Consider the following 12,795-nt stretch of genomic DNA (forward strand, 5'->3'; position numbering starts at 1 on the left):
TACCCCCCTATTTGCCACTCTGCCCCATGATATGCCTTATACCCCTGTATGCCACTCTGGCATATAGGGGGTTAAAAGGCATATCATGGGGCTGAGTGGCATATAGGGGGGTATAAAGCATTTCTGGAGGTATATAGGCATATCATGGGGCTGAGTGGCATATAGGGGGTTAAAATGCATTTCTGGAGGTCCAGAAATGCATTTTAACCCCCTATATGCCACTCAGCCCCATGATATGCCTTTTAACCCAGCATGTACTGGCTGCCTTGGCTTGATAGGAGTGTGATTGCTGTTAGCAGTTTGATATATATATATATATATATCAAACTGCTAACAGCAATCACACTCCTATCAAGCCAAGGCAGCCAGTACATGCTGGAACCTGGGGATGATAGCAGTGGGATTACAGCCTCCATATGCCATGCTACAACCCCCACCCCCCTTACACATCCATGCTATCACACACACACTCACACTCATTCACAAACATTTAAATACTCATTCATTCCCTTAATCACACACACTTCACACATACTCAAAAACCCTCCCCCACCCCCTCACCTGAACTGCAGATCTCCCACTCGCAGACTTCTGCAGGGGACCGGCTGTAGCAACTTCTCTGGCCCCGCCCTCAGAGGAGGGAGGGGGGAGATAGAGTTCTGTGAGGACGCTGCAAGCTTCCTGCCCTGCTTCTAACAGAAGAGACGCTGCTCGCGACCGGTAAGCAGCATGGCGCCAGCATTTTTTTGGGGTCTGATTAGAAGACGACCCCGATTATAAGACGAGGGGTATTTTTCAGAGCATTTGCTCTGGAAAAAACCTCGTCTTATAATCGAGCAAATACGGTATATATTTCCGTAAAGCAGACAACCAAGAGTATTTCATTAGGAGCCTCGAGACACTTGTCATAGCAATAATTAGCCGTAGCAATAATTTCCTGCACTTTTTTTACCTACACTTCTGTGCTGCTTAGGATTTTTTGCAAAAGTACAAGCAAGAGGAGACGGGGAGATGATTGCCCCATTAACATTAAAGAAAACTGATGAGGAAATGTTAACATTGGAGGGAGGGAAGATCAGAAGTTTGGTTTTGGAGAGATTGAGTTTTAGGAAACGTGCAGACATCAAGGTAGAGACAGATTTAGGACTTCAAATGGCTAAATGGGATACAGTAGACAAGACAGAAAATGGTTTCCTTATTATCTACAGCCAATGTGGCTTTGAAGGTGACAGGCGTGTTTCCCTTCAAAGTGGCCAATACATTCAAACCCGGACAGGTAAGACACAGGGAACCAATCCAGAAAGTGCTTATTTTTCTGAGAATGTGGTTGGTCATGTAGGCACCAAGGGATTCACTGGAGTGTGGCTAACAGTTACTGGGTTTGGGACAAAACTACAACCAACTAACATGGTAACCTACACATACAAATTAATAAGAATAACCCAAACAAAACAGAGCAAATCTACTATATTATCAGGGGTAACATGTCCTGTTACATATGTCTATACATTAGTGACTTTGAAATTTGCAACTGGTAAGTGATTTCTTCACATCACTTAGAAGTGCATCTGTTGCTGTAGCTTGTTTTATTCCTGTTCAGATTCACAATGTGAACTGTCACCTTCTTCTGTAAATGCATGTTCTCCTTGCGATAGAGTAAGTAAGAATGTGACATCAGATACCACTAATTTCTTGTCAGGTTTAAAGAGTTAAATCATACTGTTCATTTGGAGTCAGAGCAATAGGCATTGAATTCTTGGAGGTGCATCTATCAAGCCCTATTGGTAGATGTGAATTAGATGTATGTTATCAGTTTCTGTTGAGAATGGTCTTGCATATAAATAAAAATGAAATCTTTCACAAATATAATCCAGTCCAGTTTTTTATTTTTCTATTAGTGCAATATGTTTTAGTATCTATTAATTCTCTAGCTGCATAAGCCACAGGCAACCAACATGAGCCTTGATTTTGAAACAGAACCGCTCCTAATACATTATATGATACATTGTCACGAACTGGGTAAACAGATCTGGTAGGAGCCCAGGTGCAGGGGATACCAGGGGTTCTGTTTGTACCCCACAATGCATGATGACTTGGGGGTTGTTACAGACAAGTGCAAGAAACCACAGGCAGAATACGGTGATATGATCTGTATTGCAGATGATGATATAAACAACAAATACAGGTATTAAGTATCTAGGCTGGAAGCCCGCACAGCAGGTGGCCCTCTGAGTGGGGTGCACGGCAAGTAGCCCTCTGAGTGGAGCGCACGGCAGGTAGCCCTCTGAGTGGGGCGCAAAGCGGGAACAAGTCAGGATCAGGTACACAAGGCCAGAGCCAAACGGTCCACCAACTTCAATGGAAAGGCCCTGACTTAAGGGCTGGGCAGGTTTAAATAGGCAGGCTTGATCCAGGTAACAGGGTTCAGCTGAACATGGTAATCAGGTCTGGGTGCTTCAGAGTGGGAAGGGCGGCCACTAGTGGTTGCTGAAGGCAAAGAGCAGCACAGAGGTTTGAGTATTCCAGGCTGCAACCGGTGGAACATGACATACATCTGTTGACAAATTGGTTTAGCTTTTGAAAAAAAAACCTTCCATTCTTTCTGGTGTTTCTCTGGCCATTACCAGATGTAGTTTTTTTCTGAGTAGTTCTTGCATTAGAGCAGTTTTTGTGGCAGGTTAGCTATGAACTTGACCATGGAATTCATCATACCGAGTAGACATACCTAGTAGGCATAACTTGTTTATTTTCTAGCTATGGCATTTTGATAAATGCCTTAATCTTGTTCATGTCTGGTAAAACACCACATCCCAAAAATGAAATTGAGGTTTTCCTGATTTGTCACTTTGTCTTAGGGAACTATTATTTTCCTTAGCATCTGAGACTATCTTCATTTTTGTTCTTGATTTGTTTTGCCTTAGATCAGAATGTTGCTGATGAATACAGTTATGCCCGATGTTACAGTACCTCCCATATGGAGTATTAAAAGTGCAAAGCTCCATGCTTTCTTCCTCCAGTGGGATCTTCCAAAATCCAGATCAAGTTTACAGTCTAGTTATGTTGGTAGATGTAAGTGTTCTCTTAAAATGTTTTAATTCAGTTATTTGGGATCAATACAGATTCTAAGATTGCTTTTTCCCCCAAACAACTCTGAAGGAACTCATTCAGTAGGTTTCTTTATTCTCTTAATAATATATTTTTGCTCAATTCTGTCAAGTTCGTGTTTAGACTACACCCATACAACATAACTGAACTCCTGCCATTAAAACTTAACTTTTAGGCTTGGTTTCCATTTGGGTTTTTTTTGCTAAAAACGCCCATAAAAACGCCAATAGCGCCACCTGGCTTTTTTTATTGAAAAACGGCTGCAGCCAGATGTTAGCTGTTCTTCAATAGGAAATCGCAAAATGCCATTTCCACTTGGCGTTTTTCTGTTTGGCGTTTTTTCAGTCCTCTTTGGCGTTTTTCTGCTTTTTTGGGCTCTGTGGCAGTTTTTCAAAATTGCAGCATGTTGACACTGGCGTTTTTTGCAAGAAATCTTGGCTTTTTTTCTCCAATAGAAGTCTATGGGAGAGAAAAAACGCCATGAAAAAGCCATGTGGGTTTATTGCCTTGGCGTTTTTTATGGCGTTTTTTCCACAGTTACAATGCAGAGGATGGACCCAGTATCTGTGTGTCCTACGAGAAATAGGCTGAAAACAAACAGTTTCACACAAAACAAAGTCCTGGACTGGTTCATATTGAATTTTACACCATTTGGAACAAACATGCCATTACAAACAAACATACGCGACCGGATCCTGCGTGCCAAAAGCAACAGCAAACAATTTGCACCATCATTTGGGGCCAATCTTCCCAGAGGAGCAGACATTCGAAATAAAGCATGCCTTACAAACCACAGAAAAGAGACAAAAGGGTCTACCAAGTAAATGACATCAGGAGAGGGCAGATACTTGCCATTTATCCTAATCCCTTTTAGCTGGGTGAAACTTCTAACTTGTAAAGGCTGGAAAAACTGCCTAAGGTCAAAAAAAGCAATTTCCACAGAAAGGCTAAAACGCCAGAAAAAAGTGCAGAAAAAACGCCAAAACGCAGGTAAATGCAGTGGCAGTTTTCTTGGCAGTTTTCCTGGCGTTTTTCATCAAGAAAAAAACGCCGGACAAAAACCCAAGTGGAAACCTAGCCTAAATGTAAAACTCCTCCTCCTTATTCTGCAGGTCTGTATCACACCTAGTCCAAATAAAAAATTCTCCCCCAAAATGGGGACTAGCCAGCAACCAACAGAAAGTGAAGGACTCTAATCTAATGATGTGCCTTGCCAGTGAAAGATTCTAAGATTGCCTAATAACAGAAAAGGAAATAAGTAAAATAAATAAACCCGCCGCGCGTTTCTACATAGTGTTCACTACATTTTCGTCAGGGGAAGGGGACACAGGGCCTCCGAACAGCTTTAAATAACCAGTGCGAATCGTTGATTGGACGGCCGCACCACACCCTCATTTGTTAATTTATTAACTCCTAACCTCCCAGTGGAGCCACCAGCAAGGGGCTAAGCATCATCCTGCTTTACAACAGGTAGTTTTAATGTTACTTAATTAAGACTCGAGATCACATTCCCATTATTAATATTGAACCTGAGCATTAACCACATCAATTTTCCGTTGTTCATTGATGGAAATACCTAAATACAACAGATCAGATTAATTTAATACAGACCATCAGATTAATTTAATACAGACAGAAGGAATGCACGCAATAGTATTTATATCAACACCCCAAAGGTATAAAGAGGCTCATTAACTTATTCATTTTAATAATAATAAACTTGAGGGGAGGTGGGAAAAAAAAATCAAAGACTGTCATATTGTCTTATCCTATTCAATCATTATTCAATGAATAGAGTAAAAGAAAAGCCCTCATTCAACCCATTGGGGGAGAGGGTCTGTAACTTATAAATCCAAAAACACTCTCTCCTCAGTAGTTTCACATTTATATTACCTTTTCTAGGGGATTGTTTGATCTTTTCAATTGCCACAAACCTCAGACAAGATACATTACTATTATGGTATTGTCTTACATGATGGGAAACTGGGGTATCCCTCGTGTATCTGACAGAATTAATATGCTCAAGGACCCTCGTCCTAAATTCTCTAAATGTATCTTTTTCCGCAGGTACATTCGATCATATACACAACGCCTGTACTGCGACAATTTATGAAGCACAAGATGTGAAATGTTGTGTAACCTGTTGAATCCTTGAAATAATGGCTAGATGTCATATATTGACAGGCCCTGCACCTCCCACATTTATACATGCCTTCAGGTTTCTTTCTGAGCCAAGTAGAAGGCTCACTGGTTGGTGGTGGGAGATAACTATGAACTAATATATCTCTGAGGTTCTTAGACCATCTCGTGATGATTGTTGGATATGGTAGTAGTGCCTTTGATAAATGAGGATCATTGTATAAAATCAGCCAGTAGATCTTGAATATCCTCTGAATATCCCTCCATGACGCATCATAGGTGCCAAGTTCGTGTTTAGGACAAAATCTTAGAATAGGGCTTTTCAATCATGGCCCACCTTGCCGGGAAAGTGATAATTCTTCAGCATTTCAGTACTTTTAGTGATGTGAGGCCTTTTTAACCATCCTTGTACTTGGCTACGGAGGTTAAGACAATTGTGCACATTGGGTTTTTGCCAAAAGAGAATAGGTAGATTCCGACAAGCTTCTATTGCGCTAGTAGAACATCTAGACCATCACGTAAAGTTTGGTTAGGCACAAAAAACAAATATAGAGAAATGTTGCTATTAATTACCCCTCAGAATAAAAAAGGTATGTATAAAATCATTTCATGAGTCGTATGTAGGGACTGAAACATCACAAGTAATAAGCCTAGCCAAAACCCTAATTTTAGCAATGAAGTGTGTCCTAATACTTTTGTTCATATAATGGTGCACAAAACATGGTTGGATGAAGCAGTAGAGCATTAGGGGAACCTAATCTAGCCATGTTTATCCAGAAGTGGTCCTGCCACTTTCTAGGACCAACTGAACTAGGCCTATGCTGACTAGAATACAACACTTGCTCCTGTCACCTGCCTGTGCTATTTACTAAGGCAACTTGTATAAAACAGGAGTTCATATACCTAAAAGCCTATGTCAGAAAACAGAACATGGCATAGGAAGGCTCTAGGAAAAAAGAAAATGTTTTGGTAATAAGAAAGCCTTTTAAATGGATTTGGCACCCTAAGGTGAGGAGCTAGGGTTTTGTTTTGATATGTAGGGTCTGTCTTTCTGCAAACAAAGGCTACACTGCTAGATATAACAACTTTTGGAATCTCAGATAATACGTGTATAATTTGTTAAAATTCAGAGCAGGGTATATTTTCCCATTTAATATTTTACAATAAAATCTCAATGTGTAATACTGTAGCAAAACTTAGACTGAAGTTGTGGGAAACCTTTTTTTTATACACATATATTTAATTTGTACTTAATATACACAGATTCTCTAAATACCTCAAAATAGGGCAAAAAGTTGCAGTAAATAATGAATATAAACACCATGGCAAGCTACACAGAGCAGTGTGTACCTATAGTATGTATAAGATCTGGAACACAAAAATCTGTGTGTTAAATAGGAATACTTTGCTTGTAGAGACATGCATATGTTACACAACAGTAATTATAAAGGTTCACATATAAGCTGTCTGCCAGTATGTGTGTTTCAAACATGAACAATAATGTCTGACACAAAAAAACGTCTGACACAAAAAAACTATATATTTTTTTCAAATTCTAAAATATACATGCATTCTTGTACAGGTCATTTAATAAAACCGACACACAATAAATAATGATAGTTGAAAAGCTTACAATGTACTTTTTTCTTTTCTCCCAAATTTATAACATGAAAACACATGTACTTACAGACGATCTTTGGCTGCTCGTTAAATCTTCCACTGCAGTGAAGCTGACTTTGCTTTTGTATTGATTTTTCTCTTGTTTGCTTTCAGAATTATCCTCCCATTTTATTAATTGCTCCAACAAACGGCTCATTAATTCCATAACATGAAAGAGCCGCTAGCTGTCACTTTTGCGTAGCCTTCGTTCCTTGTGCAGGAAGTTGAGACACTTGTAAACAATTACAGGATATATAACCATGCCCATTTCAGTAACATACTTTGATTAAAAATTGCCTAAAATGTAAAATTTGGTGAATGTATGCCTATTAGTGTATGGTGTTAGAGAGTGTGTGTTAGCACATCATAGAGTCCAGGTGTTAGAGTGAGTTTGCATTTTAGTGTCTGTATGTGTATTAGGAATCCTGTACCCAGGTGCTTGGGCAGATCCGGGAGGGGTAATTACCCTCTCTGAGAGTTGTGAGAGTCCTGGAATAAAGAGGTGAGCCCCAACCTCTTTATGTTCCTAGTTTCCATAAGGAGACCGGGTCATGTAACATCACGTGACCCTACATGACCCCCAGTAGTAGTGTAGCAGCTCGCACAATGTGCGAACTGCATTGACAATAGGCCGAGGGTGTAGTAGGGTAACTTAGTTCTGTGTTTGTGTGCACCTGGATACTGCGGTCTTGGTTATGCTAGTGTATGTGCCTGGGTATGTTAATGTGCGTGGGTGTTTGGGTTTGTTATCATGTATATGTGTGTATGTATGTTACCCATACATAACATATGTATGGGGGTACATGGATATGTTAGTCTGTTTTTCGGTAGGTGTGTTAGTGTATGTGAGTGTTGGGGTATGTTGCAAGGTGTGAATGGGTACATATGTGTGCATGGGTATGTTAGTCTATGGTTGTGTGTGTTAGTGTGATTGTCTGGTTGTGCGTGTTAGCTTGAGTGTCTTGGTGTATGTGTTAATATCTATGTCATGCCAAGGCATGCGTTGGACTGTCCAGGCCTCTGACAAAGAAAGTCTTAAGCGCAATTTGTGTAGGCTTTTATATTAGTCTTTGATTCAGGGGCATACAAGATATTTCTTAATCATTGTTCCTTAACAAACTGTTAGCACCAGCCCTGGCCCATAAATCAAATGAGTAGATAACATCAGAGTGGAATAAGGGCATAACATACAGGTAAATTTATGTAGGGATTTCTTGTGTTTCTCTTGTTATATTTTATGGACTATTTTGCCAAAATGTAACCTATATTTCAGCATAACCTCTATTTCTGTATTTATTTTACACAGCAATGTGAAGCCTTTTTCAGATTAAATGTTCAATTAATCAACTCTGGTCATTGTTCTCTAATATGAACTCACTAGTCTGACGAAAGCTCAGGTAGAACACGTTACAAAAGGGTGAATTATAGACTTTTACAAATTTACCAAAAATAATTCAGGCAATTTTTTCTTACTTTTAGGTCTATTTGTTTTCAGACACTGAATTTTGTTTCCTGCCCTTTTAGTAAGGATGGCATTTTCCATTCGGGAAAAAAATAATTGTCGCTGATTCTCATTCACTCTATCATGTTCTTTCATACTCTCTTTCATTGTCTCACACTCTCATTCATGTTCTCTTATACTCTCATTGACTCTCTCTGAATGTCTCCCTACCTTCTCCGCCGAATGGTTATGTGCCCCGTCTCCTTTCCACAAAGTTTAGCTTCTTCATCTCCCCGTCTTGTTTCTTCTTCAGCTTTTCCGTAGACATGGCCTCCAGGTGAACTTCTGCAAAAGGACTCTGAGCACACCTTCTCCCCTGGATGGCGGAATGGGGAATAGCTTGTACCTGTGGCTCTGTCCTATTTCAGGCGTGAATGGAGAGGCAAGAATAATGCAGATAGATCCGTGGAAAGATGTGCAGACATGCTTCTCTTTCTCAGGGAATCTGTCTTCATTACTATGGCCTCCTGGTGAACTTCCGAAAAAGGGGGAGCCTCCAGGCACACCCTGTCTCTAATTTCTCCAATCGGGGGGAGAGGTGTGCCCAGAAGCTCCACCATTTTGCAGAAGTTCACCCGGAGGCCCGAATAATGAAGACAGTTTCGCTGAGCAAGAGAAGCATTTCTGCACCTCTCTTTCCCCACAAACGAGAGTGTGAGAGTAAGTGTGGCAGAGTGTAAGTGAGAACAAAAGAACCAACAAAATTCAGCTCCTTGCCTTGTTTTTTTTTGTTTGGGGTCCCTCCTTGTTTTTTCACTAAATTGAAATGTGTATGAATCTAATGGCACAAGTCTAGTTATTTTGTATAGGTCTGATTATTATTAAGGTGATTACATTTATACTGTAATTTATTTGTGTTTGGGGTAACCTTAGCCACCTGGAAATAAAGTACAGGTAGTGGCAGCAAATTGCAGCACTAGGGTGATTGTATAGGAAGGATTTCAAGGGTTAGGGCGCTTGTGTAGGACGGATTTCAAGGGTTTATATTGGTGGCTGCTGGGAATAGTGACATGTAACCAAGAATCTGTTGCCATTAACCCTCTCATACTCTCCCCACTGTCTCAGCGGAACCCATAGCCCTCACATGTAACAGTCTGTGTGTTACTGTGAATATCTGTCTGTTAACATGAGTGTCTGTGTCAGGATTCCACTCTGTTAGCCTGGACTTTGTATTTAGTTATAGGTCTCATCTGTGGCAGCCCCTAGAGGCCGCCTGTTTGATCACAGCACTGTGTGGACTAACCACCTGACCAGCTGTATCTCCTTACCTGGGTGCAGTCCTCCCCTTAAATACCTGCTTACTCCTCCATTCAGGGCGTTTGCATTGCAGTTTATCTGGCCCTGTTCTTCTGCTAGCAGCATTTTGTTATCGATTAACCTGTTGTTCTGACTTTGTCCCTTGGTTTCTGATTTGGCTCTTCCACTGCCCGTGCTGACCCGGCTTGTTCTGACTCTCCTCCTGGATTCTGATTTGGCTTTGATACTCTCCTTCTGGTTCTGACCCGGCCTGCCTGACTACATCTGCTCTGCCTGAGGGCTCCCTGTGGTGTGTCCAGTTCCCTGCCTGAGGACCTTCCAGCCGTGTCCGGTTCCCTGACTGAGGACCTTCCAGCCGAGTCCCCGAGGCGCCTGTCCCCTATCTGAGCCCCCAAGGCGCCTGTCCCCTATCCGTGTTCCTACCGTGTTAACATTCCAGCCACAGCACCTTGTCAAGAGACTTACAGCCTGTACTTGCCTGTCTTGTCAGCTTCTCCAATACAAACTATATTGTATTACTATTCAGCCTGCGGTGTGTTTCATTTTGCATGTCTGTACCTTTCTTCTGGTAATGATGCATCGTGGGGTACAAATTGAACCTCTGATATCCCCTGCAACTGGGCTCCTACCTGACCTGCTTACCTGAGCCCTGACAGTCTGTGTGTGTATGAGTGCATGAGTGAATATCTGGATGTGTTAGTGAAAGTGAGTGTGTGTGTGTTAGTATCTGGATGTGTTAATGTGAGTTTCTGGATGTGTGCAAGCTAGTGCCTAGGAGTGTTATTGCGTGTGTCTGGTTATGTTATGGTAAGTTTCTGGAAGTGTAAGTATCTGTGTAAGTTTGTGCTAGTGTGAGTGGTTTGGTATGTTATTGTGAGTGCTCCTCAATGTGCTCTGCATCTACCACTGTCCAGGTGAAAGTGTTCCTAGACTCACCTATATTCACAAAGTCTTTGTGAACTATAGAACTTAGTTACATAGTTATACATGCTGAAAAAAGACATGCATCTACCAAGTTCAGCCTTTCCTAAATCTGTTAATATGTTGCTGTCGATGCAAAAGAAGGCAAGAAAAACCTGGTTTGGCTCTTTCCGATTATGCACTAACCAGGGGAAAAAATCCTTCTTGACCCCAAAATGATCAATTGGACCAATAAGTTGTTTCCCCATAATTAAAGATTATATCCCTGAATATTATGTTTTTCCAATATTCATCCAGTCTGTACAGACTCCGATTAAACTACCTCTGCAGGCAAAGAATTCCACATCCTTATTGTCCTAACTGTAAAAACCCTTTCCTCAGCCTTAGACGAAATCTCCTTATGTGACAATCCTTACAGTGTGTCACAAAGAAGAGGAAAGAGGGGGTTTCTGAGTCTGAGTGAAATAAGTTAAAAGGTCTTTACCTCCCTAATTTTGAGTCCAGTGTCATGAGATTGAAAGAAAAAAATAGTTTTATTTAACTTTAATATGCTAACTGCAGATAAAAGAGGGTAAGATCACTACATCCATTGGGTGGGTCTCCTGAGAGATTTATTGCTTGTGAGGTTTGCACTGTGTAGTGTTTGGCTTTCAGGCTTTCTTAAGGCAAACAAAGGGGGGGGGCATTTTAACAGTTGTAGAAATACACATGTTTATGTAGGTCAGTTTGTTACAAAATCCATTGCACCAAACCTGCAATCAGATGTAGAGTTCTGGAAGGCAGTATTACATATAAAGTAAAAAATAACCAATATCAGTAGTTGTGAAACAGAGATTTACAGGTATGAGGCCAACCTAATGTCTTGATATGCGTAGGGGGAGAAATTATGTTCTTTCTGCCAATCTAAATAACAGTCAAGATGACAGAGGGGGCTAGCAACGAGGACCCCACAGGGAAATGAACCAGCAATCTTGCCTCTGATAGGTACTATACCTAATCAATAGGCCCAGCAGGTGGCTTTAGGATTGTTGGTCTCTGCCTCCTCATTATTTCAGGCTTGCCTATGCCACACCTGTGGCTCATTGGCTTTAGGCCTGCCTATGCCACACATGTGGCTCATTGGGGTAAAGCCTGCCTAAGCCACACCTGTGGCTTATTGGTGTCAAGCCTGCCTAAGCCACACCTGTGGCTTATTGGTGTCAAGCCTGCCTATGCTTCACCTGCTGCTTGCTAGGTGATCATGGGCTATTTCTTTATGGGCATCTGGGATGTACAAGTATGCCCTGATGGGACTGAAAGACATATGCTTGGTATCTGTCTCTTAAATAGATGCAAGGTGCACAATTTGCCCCGTGGCAGTGTGGTTCAACTTTAAACCATGTCTACTACCTTGAGGCAAAATGAATGGCTAACCTGGTAAGCATACCAATGGACTGTAAAGGCAAACAGTAAGCCATGTCCTACTCTATAGCTAGTGTCTCCAGTGACCCAGAGATTTAGCTTGTCCCATTCGCTGTAACTTTTTTAGCAGGCCTGTGCCCATGACATGTATTAAATAATTTCACAATTAAACATTCTGCATTCTCCTTTTATTTACTGTACTTCTTCATTTTGTGTTGTCTATGCTGTTAATTGGTTATTATAATTCCGAGAATGTATAGGTACACTGAGGCTGATGTACTTTGAACTATATGGACTACTTTATCTAACATGAGATTTCTTCTTGTGAATGTGTACTTGAAAACAAACCAGTTGTATTGCTCATTGTGGGCAGTATTTTTCATCTATGGCAAATTGATTACTGCTTTTAATCTTTGGATAACCCCATCCTAACCCTCTCTGGCTACAATAAACATATTTTGAGATAACGCATACTGATAACCAACCTTTTATCTCTAGAGTTCTGATTAGATAATTGCCTTTAGATTTATGAATGACATTGTCTGATTTACTACTTTTTATTTTTAGGTTTATTTGCCATGTTCCTTCCCTAAATAGAGTATTTCAGTATCTATACTTGTAACTTTTTAAAACTGTCTCTCTGTGGCTTATCTGATAAGAGGTAAATTAAACCTACACATGCCATGGGAACTAAAAACTGCATGGAATTCTAAATTAATAATGTAGGATTTAAAAGAATAGTAAATTAGCATCAACACTGCATTCTTCTAGCCTGCCCTTTCCTTGCTTTGTATCTCCTGGTACCTCAGCAC

The sequence above is a fragment of the Spea bombifrons genome, chromosome 13, assembly GCF_027358695.1.
Source record: "Spea bombifrons isolate aSpeBom1 chromosome 13, aSpeBom1.2.pri, whole genome shotgun sequence".
NCBI classification, from domain to species: domain Eukaryota; kingdom Metazoa; phylum Chordata; class Amphibia; order Anura; family Pelobatidae; genus Spea; species Spea bombifrons.